Below are 10,105 nucleotides of genomic sequence, written 5' to 3'. Positions count from 1 at the left end.
CTTTGATAGAATTGGAAGGAGAGAGATTTGTCGGTAGGATGAGTGAAGGGTTGGTGATTTGTCAGGTTTGGGGATGGGGCAGATGATGGCTGTCTTCCAAGAGGAGAGGAAGTGGCAGTGGATGAACATTGCATTGATGAGCTTGGTGAGGAAGACGATGGCTTTCCAGGGTAGGTGGCGTAGGATTGGGGTGGGTATTGAGTCTGAGCCGGGGGCCGCAGAGAGGCGGAATTGAGAGATTACTTTTTGGAGTTCCCCGGGGGTGACCAGGGGAAAGTTGGGGGTGTTGGGGAGTAGGGGGATGGTTACGTGGTGAGAGAGGGGGGAAGCCTCGTCATCGGAGGAGTCTGAAGAAAGGGACGTGTGGGTGGCTGAGGCGAAGGTGGTTTGCAGGTAGGTGGCCACTGCCTCACATCTCTCCTTGGCAGTTTCCGCAACTCCTGTGGGAGTGGTGATGGGTGGGATGGTGGATGGGGTGGCTTTGAGTCGCCTGAGGTAGGACCAGAGGGAGCCGGTGGTTGTGGAGAGGGAGGCGAGACCCTGTGTTTCCTGCCGGGCCTTCCACTCCGTCGTCAGCCGGCGGCACCAGCCCCGCAGCAGGAGGAAGATCCTCCTGCTGAGCGGGGACCAGTTGGCCTGCCAGCGAGCACGACAGCGGTTCCGGAGGGATAGAGCGTCTCTGATGGTCTGCGGGAATGGGATGAGGCGGGAGCGGTGGGGGGTGAGGGGGACATGATCGTGAGCCGCATCTGATATTGCATGGGTGAGGGTTAGGGTGTTGGTGTCAATATCGGCTGGGGATTTGAAGGGGGTCGTGAGATCGAGGGAGTCAGAGAGGGAGTTCTGGAAGGCGAACCAGTTCACCTTCAGGAAGTCGAAGTGGGGGAGGTGAGGGTTGGTGTGGGGGAGGTAATGGAGTGAGCCGATGACGGGGATGTGGTCTGAGGTGCCAGTGGTGATGGTGCGGAAGTCCGTGTTGAGGGGGAGGGCCGAGGAGAGGGCGAGGTCTATTATGCTGAGGTGCCGGTTCTGCTGGGCTGGCTAGAACGTGGGGGTGGGGTGGGTTATGACGAGAGAGATGAAAGGTTCGGAGGAGCTGACGAAGTGAACGGCCCCTTCTGTTGGCCGTCATGCAGCCCCAGAAGGGGTGCATGGCATTGAGGTCCCCCGCAAGCATGACATGTGCGTACAGCCTACCGAGGGCCACAATTTCAGCTGTGGGGAAGGGGTGTTTTGGGGGGAGGTAGACGGATACCAGGGTGAGGGTGTAGGGACCTCCGTGGAGTCGCAAAGCGACTGCCTTAGTCGTGGGGGACGTTTGGGTGTTGTGGCGATGGTGAGAGATTCTGGAATGGAGGAGCAGTGCCACCCTGCCGCCCCTCCCGTCGTGGTCGGAGCGGTGTGTGGCATAGCCGGGGATCAGGAGATGGTCGGTGGGAGAGAGCCAGGTTTCTGAAAGGAACATGACATCGGGGGAGTGGGTCTGGATGAGGTGGAGGAGGTCTGGGAGCTTGGGGAGGAGGGAGAAGGTGTTCCAGATGAGGATCATGAGGGGTGGTGCGGTATTCATTCGAAGAATGAGAGCAGGGCTTGAAGGAGTACCTCAAACTTTTCGGTTTTGGTGGGGGCTTGGGAGAGGGCAGTCATGGTGCGGCGGATGATGGGCAGGTAGCCTTTTATCCAGGAGATGATGGCGTGGAAGGTTTCGGTGAGGGAGGTAGCTTCTGCGGGGGTGGTTGGGTTGTTCATGGCCAGGGGAACGGTGCTTGGTGGGGGGAGGGGTGGCGTGGCGATGGTGGGCGGTTTGGTCCAGGCATTTCCCTTGAGGGGGGGGAATGTTCGGTGGGAGGTGGTGTTGGGTGGGGGGTGCAGAAGTGGGAGTGGGAACATCAGTCGTGGGTCTGAGTGGGTGGCGTTTCGTGTAGGCGATGAGTGTGGAGCATTCCGGTGAAGTGGCGATGTGAGCACCGTTGCAGAGGCAGCACTTCCTCTTCTCGGGGCCGGCAGTGCACTCCCGGGACCAGTGCTCCCCGGCGCACTTGAAGCAACGGAGGATGCAGTCGCACTTGTTGGAGAGGTGGCCGGGGGTCTGGCAGTGATAGCACTGCGGAACTCTGCCGGATCCATGGTACTTCTCCACCTTGACCACCCAGCCGCCAAGGTTCCTGATCTGGAGGAGTTGGGGGGCTTCCCCTGTCTGATTCGTGGACACCAAGAATGTCTTGGTGTCCACGTCCGGGCCCATCCTCAGTGGCACCACCATCGACACTGGGTAGCCATCTTGCTGGAGTTGTTTTCGGAGTTCGTCAGCAGTGGTCGCGAGGGGCAGTCGTTTTATGACCACCCTGTCACATTTTTCATCGGGGCGTAGTCCAGTGAAGGGTTGGAACCCTTTCTGTCTCAGGGAGTCGTGCAGTATGGTGTGGTCGTGGGCATTTGATGTGTAGAAGGAGGTCTTGTCCTTTATGCTGGGGATGGTGAGGATGCCAGTCAGCTGTTTCTGGAGTCTTGCTGCTGTAAGGAATGGTTGGGCGTGAGCTGGGACGATACAAGAGATGGGTGGCATTTTGGGCTGTGGTGAGGGGTTGTTCTGGGCTGGGGCAGAGGATGAGCCAGGGGCGGAGGAGGTGGAAGGCTGTTGGTGGTCTCTTTGTACAGTGTGTTTCTGTTGGTGCTGTCTATGTGGCTTTGGTTTCGGTTGCGTAGTCGGGAGGGTGGGGGCGTTGTCGTTGTCGTCTGCATCCAGGTGCAGGTTGTCCGCGAAGCGGTTGCTGGTGGTGATGGTGGAGGTGATAGATGAGACGGAGCCGATTGAGTCTGTCCTGGGGCATTTGCATGTCTTTTTAGGCTTGACGAAGCCATCCTCCATGATAATGTCCTGGAGAGGCGGCGGCGCTTGTTGTGCTGGTGGTGGTGGTCCAAGTGGCAGGTCAAGCAGGGCAAGAAGTTGTTGTTCTTGCTGTTGTTGCTGTAACTGGAGCTGTCGGTGTTGCTGGTTAATCTGTTCCTGCAGTTCTTGTTGGTTCTGTTGGTGTTGTTGTTGTTGTTGTTGTTGTTGGTAGTCAGTACTCGGGGCTGTACACATGAGGCTGAAGATTGGTGTGCTGCTTAATGTCGAGGTCGTGATCGTTGTTGTTATGGTGCATGGGAGGCATGATGTGGGGATAAGTCCATCAAGTCGGCGCAGTTCGGATACCTTTACACAAGCTGTGTGTTTTTTGTGTTTCTCTTTCGAAGTCACTGGGCGCGAGGATGGGTCGGTGTGGTCACTGTTTGACGGTGAAACAGTTCCATGAACGACACTAGTTTCGCTGTTGTTATGGAAATTTATGTGCACTGGAGAGTTTCTTGGTGGTGTGGCAGTCAAAATGGGAAGAGAGGGATACTCCTCGTCGTTCCGCATCTTAAAAAGTTGGTAAAGTCACTAATTTATCGCTAATCAGAGTGAAAAACCAGAGTTGTTTTTGTTCTATGCGCACCAAGCAACGCGCACTCTTTCTCGTTGGCGCGGCGCTCCTGGGGGGACGCCTGCGAACTCGGTGTGTATATGTGCGGTAATTTGTTCACAACCAAAACCGAAAAACAACCAAACCGAGCACTGAACGGTAATTAAAATTGAAAACCTGAACATGGGACTATTTTAAGATAATATAAGAGTACATTATACAAGTAAAAAGTCCGGAATAATGAAATAAATAAATAAACAATTTTTCACAACTTCGATTATTATTTAAAAAGTATCTGGTCTTTAATAGTTCAAAAAACGGAATGATATAGGTAGAATAAGGAATAAAGATGAGAATTGTATTTATAAGAACAGTACCCTTTTAAATCGCGCACAGTTTAAGCTGTGAAGTCAATTTATTTAGGTTAGAAAATAAATAAGAGGTATGTTAGATGTAGCGACGCATACTTCCGCGACAGTTTGCCACACTGAAGCAAACACTAACCTTAACTAACCCATTGTTGCAGTAGATATTTACAAGACGCAAAATGTACATTTGTAAAAGCAGTTTCTGTTGAAATTACCGAAGGAAAACACTCACATCTATTTTCAGGCATGCAGCAGTTGTCCTGGGGTCGATGCACACACTAAACGAGGCCGATAGCGATCTATAGACACCAAAAACTCCGAATCGCGCGAGTAAGAAAACCATAGATATCAATCTGTATTTTCAATTAGTATAAAAAGCCCGCCTCTAACCTGTTTTATATTATAGAAGATTTTCTCGCACGGTGGTTGGCCGGATCTTGCACGCTCGGCTCAGGCGGAACGTGACAAAGAGTCATGCCTTTACTTGCGTGCAGCCGGCGTTCATCGATTTATTAGACGTCACGTCAAAAAGAAACCGTGTCTCAGTCTCGGCAGTTAGAGTTTCTCCCCCAGAGTAGAGCCCGCCGCCGCTGCGATCCCTCTGAGCGGCTGGCGCAGTTCACACTGGCGGATCGCGCTTCCAATTTTGGTGACGGCGGATGACCAAACGGTTTGGGCATGGCCTCCACATTCGATTACTGGCCCTGGACCCAGGATAGGATGACCCCCCCCCCCCCCCCCCCCCCCCGGCTCTCCCATCAAATTTTACAGTCACGTGCTACATTATAATTGCATGGTTATTTCTTACCTACACTCTTTTTAGAATATTAATTAACCTGAAAATACAGGTTATAATTATTGTTGCTATTTTATAAGGCCAAAATAAGTTTTATTAATAAAATTATTTTACTTTAAAATAACCACAGCGAGTGTGTATATTTAATTTCACACACTGAGATAAAAATAAACGGGTCTGGGTCCGGGCCTGAAGAGGAACCCAGGGGTCCACCTAGCTACACTCTTGTGGGGGCCATGGGTTTGGGTGCGGTGGCGGAAACATAAAAAAAAAAAAAAAATACGAAACGGATTTTTCAGTACTCGCCAGTGATGTGTAACATCTAACCTCGGTAACGAGAAAATTCATGTTTACTCATGTTGCAAATACACTTATAATATGAAACTTGGACGCGAAATTTAAGGTAGAATTCATATTATTAGAAATAATGCCAAGCGTGATTAATACACACTAATTTTAAACTAGGTAATGAAACGTTTCTGATAAAAGCGAAAAAGACTTGTAAAAATACCATACCTTCGGTTTGGATCTTAGTTTTCCATATAAAATTTTATTAAAATACTCTCTATTTGGTTAAAATTCATTAAACAGATAATACAATATAGTTTCCCCTTGGGCTTTGTGAACTTTGGTTAGCACCATCCGTCACAGATGGCAGCTACGTGGTTACACATTTCCGTTCCAAGCGACTTCCGTTCCATTCACGAAATCACTCCTACCAAAAGCCTTATACCGAGATCTAAGATGTCACACCTCAAAAAAAAAACCTCTTTAAAGTATTTTCTGATTGAATGAATAATAGTTTAGCGCAAGAGTTTTAGCTTGTAGTCCAGCTGATATTCTGCGCCGTGATTACGGGAAACACAAAACGTTGGCTCAAGTGTAGTGTATATTGGAAGTGGCTGTGTCTAACCACGGGTATTTGCCATCGTCAGGGGGTGGTCAACCCCATTTCCCACAATGTTTTTGGGTGATGCAAAACGTCGGCGACGACGAGGTAGAAGGTGACTTCAACAAAGTCACAACGTGTCATCTCCTGGAAAATTCCTAACTCCATAATTTAAAATCACCTTTTCTTTGAAATCATGAGACAGTTCGAATAATCTTCATGACAAGATTTTAAAAACACGTTTTGCTCTTGTCACAATAAAAAGCAAAAAGTAAAAAAAGTTATTAAGAGCGTACGCAAGGAGGAGATTGGGGATATATCCACCCCCCTTCCCCCTGAAATCCTAAAAAAAAAAAAAAAAATGTAATTCTCACCAAATATTGAAAGACATTTGAAAGCAAGCAGCGGGGAAAGTGATTTTATCCTTTTACCCCTTCTCTGTGATTAAATTGGGCATACACATTATTGGTGGCCACCACAAAATGTTTTGTTATTTTTGAAGGGAAAGCTAAGCTAAGCTAAGATAAGCTAAGTAACATAAAAATCAATTTAATATATGCGTTCATAGTCCTTCAAACATTTATAGACAAACATTTTTCGACTCTCACTGCTCAAGGCCCCAAGAAATACCAAGGAGAAGGTGGGAACAGCAGATAGAGGAGTGCAGGAGAGAGTAGAAGAAGGTAACAGTGTAAAAGAGGAGGAATGGAAGCGACAGAGGAAGACGGAGGCATTTTACTTTGCTGACCCGTATGATGAGGATGATAATGATGATGATGATTATATTATGGTGATGATGACTTCCCATTTTCGGTTCAGGCCCTCACTACGTTGAAACTACACTTCCCGCGACAACACAAAAACGTAATTCATTGACAAATATCACAGGCTTTCGCGGCCATTGTCTACAGTTTCTTGGTTTCTGGGTTCTGGCCGGGCCGAAGGCGAAGATCTTACCGACGTTTCGGTCGACTTTGTTTCCCGATTGGCCCACAACTTCAGCCAATCGGTAAGCACTCCCCTTCTCAGGCGAGAGAATTAAAAGGCAGGGGAACTTTCCAACATTCAACTCTTAATTATCGTTTTTCTCTCAGAGGGAACACTGCCTCAGAGGCGTTCAGGCGTAATCCCACGGATGGTAGCTTCGCATCACCGGTCATTCGACCGAGTGCGTGGGCCAGTGGCCCGTGCCTGCGGTTCCTCTCGCGCTGAGCAGGAATTCTGGGGGCACGACCAGTTTCTCAGCAGGGTAAAGCTAACCTGTCTCACGACGGACGGTCTAACTGCTACCATCAAGATAGCGAGCGCAACGTCTACCGAAACGTTGGGTGATATCTTCGCGTTTGCCTTCGACGCGGGCCACAGCCCATGGGCCGAGCAAACTCTTTGAGTTTCCCATCGACCCCAATCAACGTCCGTGCGCCGGACGCTAAAACGAGCCGCGGTGTGTCGTGACGTCGGCAGCGGACACGCGGACCATCCAGTCGCCGGTGTCCATGACGGGGACGGCTACCTCGACCTCCGGGTCGCCGGACCAGGGCAGCGACCAGGACGAAGAGTCCTCCGAGGAGCGGTCGCAGAGAGGCGGTCGCGGCACCTGCAAGGTACGGTAGTCCAGAAAGAAAAAAAAATTTGTTCTCTGTAAAGTCGGTTTACGGACGATAGTTCAACGTGACAACGTCATAACAAAACATTGATGAAATGATTGCATACTTTTATGAATAAAATTCAATCATTTTTTTATTGAAATATTACTATTTTGTATGGATACAAAGAAGGAGTGAATTGAAATCTACAATTTAATTGATAAATTTACTTTTGTTTGCACTCATTAATTCAAATATGTTTATTACTTTAACGAAGAAATTATTTTAACTTAACTGTTTTACTTTTATCCATTATTGCTATTTAACTTCTTCCAATCTGTGTTATTCTGTTAAGGATAGGACGATGATATGAAAAGTAGGAAACGAATGTGAGTGTTTCAAGTTTGATGTGCCTCGAAAAAGTCAAATCGACGGTTGTTCCAATCGAGTGGAAGAGAGATAGATGCGGCGCAATAGTACAATGAGCGTAACAGGAAATAGCGTAACGGGACAATGTAGATAACGGGACATAGCGTAACGGGAAAATGTGCGTAACGGGACACTTTTTTGTGCGTGCAGCCGGCGTTCATCGATTTATTAGACGTTGTCACGTCAAAAAGGGGGTTGTCTCTGTAAAGTCGGTTTACAGACGATAATTTTACGTGATAACGTTATAAGAAAACATTGATGAAAAATTGCATACTTTTTAATTTTCAAAAAATAAAGTTTTTGTAAATTTAATTTAAATAATTTTGTTTAAATATAATCATGAACAATTAGATATGGAAATAAACTGAAATCAAATCAATGTCAATAAATTGTTAATTATAATGACGATATTCGACAAATAAATCAATTTTTTTTAATTGCTGCTTTTAAAAAGCCCGCCTTAACCTGTTTGATGTTATAGAAGATTTTCTCGCACGGTGGTTGGCCCGTTCTTGCACGCTCGGCTCAGGCGGAACGTGACAATGAGTCATGCTTTTTCGTGCGTGCAGCCAGCGCTCATCGATTTATAAGACGTTATCACGTCAAGAATAAATGAAAAAAATATGCTGAGATAGTAGATAGGTTTGGTTCATCCTGGGGCACCGCAGGCCGGAGGGGTATCCAGGGAAATGGGAATATTTTCTTGAAAAGGGGAATTTTCTCTCGGAAAGGGAAATTTTCTTTCAAAAAGGGAAATTTTTCCTCGAAAATGTGAAATTTTGGTGCAAAATTATGTCCTTTGAGGTGTTTTTGCCGCCGGCCTCCGTGTTTCAGGATGAACCAAACCTACCTACTTGAGTTTGCAATGATTCCCAACGAGCTGGATTTTTGCACAGGTCTTGAATATGTCATTACGAATGATCTGTCGAAAGTCCCCATCGATCCCGCTTGTGCGTGGTTTTTTATTTGAGGTCGAATGTCACCAATTTCTGTTTTTTACGTAAATCTCTGAAACGTTAAAAGCTGCCTTAAAAATGGATCAGACAAAGTTTGTAGATCGTATTATAACTTTTTTGTAGAAAATTTCACCTTTTTTGCTTGTTGGGAATCAATGCAAACTCGAATGTCTATTTTGTCTGGACTACAGAGCTTTAATCGCACGCGTCATTCGGTATTTCAGGAAGTGAACTTGGTCTGTGCACCCGTGGCACCAGCAACTAAGCGTTGCAGTTTTCGTTACGCCCTAAGAGTTATCGTCTCGATCTACCCCACCGGCTGTGAAGTATTTCCACTTCACTAAGAAAAAATTTAATATGTTTCTTGGAGGCGTAAGACACTATTTAAAAAAAATCCATATTTTAAATAATTTTACATAGTGCCTCACTTGTATACTCAACTATGTTCTACCCAAAATATGAGAATTTGCGACATATCGTAGATCTTAGTGTTGTGTGCCAAAAGAGAGAACGTCAAAGGTGGTCACGATTATGGTTTAAAGAATATTTCGCCCAAAAAAGTGGACATAGTGTCTATGCCTCCGAGGTACAGAAATATTAAAAAATACAGATACGTAGTTGGGTACCTATTTTCAATCATCCATGGACACATTCTTGATATTTTACAGTTATATCAGAATTAGAGATGGGCCAATCAAATCCTCAAACCCTCAAATACCATCAAATCCTGTTACCATTCCCCAAGAATATTTAACATTTAACATGTATTTATAGAAACAAAATTAAAACATGTATTTATTCTGGAAATCTAGTCCATGAATAAAACTTTTATGGGGTTAAATGTTTCAACACCAAAGATAATGTTCTTTTCATTTCTTGTACATTATTTTATTTTTAACTCTTGAGACCTAGATTTAGATTAGAAGATTCCAAGTACTCTTTGGGATATGAATTCGAGATTTGGATTCGAGAAAATTGGTATTTGACTTATCAAAAACCAGAATTCATATTTACCTAATTCGCAAAAGACATTTAGTGAGAAATTAATATAAATTACTATGCATTTATCTATTTGGAATTTAAATGCCTGTCAAAAGTCAAAGCCTTTAAGAGGCAGGCACTTAACATAATACAATAAATACATTCATAAACATTACAATTATAAACATAGAATAAAACTACAAGGACAATAACCTGACAAAGACTGACAAGAAAAGTACACCAAGACAACAGTTTGAAAAAAAAAAATACTACTGTATATATATAATTTTTTTAATTAGTTAAATTTATTGAAACAAAGTAACTTTTTTTTTCCATTTTCACATTACAAAAGAATTCAATATGTCTTTTATTGAGAATTTTCCTAAAGTTAATGGGTCAATACCCTTTAAAACAATGTTTGAATTATTAGTACAACGTTGTGTCAGTTATTTATTTCTGTAACTTGTTTGAAATGACTGACGTGTCTTTCATTGACAAACAGGTACTCTCAGTCCAACTTTTATCGAAAATTTTGGATCATTGGGGAGCATAAAAAACTATTTATCACCAAAAATGTAACAACCACTTTTCTACTTAACTGCAAGGCTGATGGTAATTATTGGCAGCAGCAATTTATTTTCATATTTGTGTATT

The sequence above is a fragment of the Bacillus rossius genome, chromosome 3 (genome assembly GCF_032445375.1).
Source record: "Bacillus rossius redtenbacheri isolate Brsri chromosome 3, Brsri_v3, whole genome shotgun sequence".
Classification (NCBI taxonomy): domain Eukaryota; kingdom Metazoa; phylum Arthropoda; class Insecta; order Phasmatodea; family Bacillidae; genus Bacillus; species Bacillus rossius.
This window is presented reverse-complemented; position numbering follows the sequence as displayed.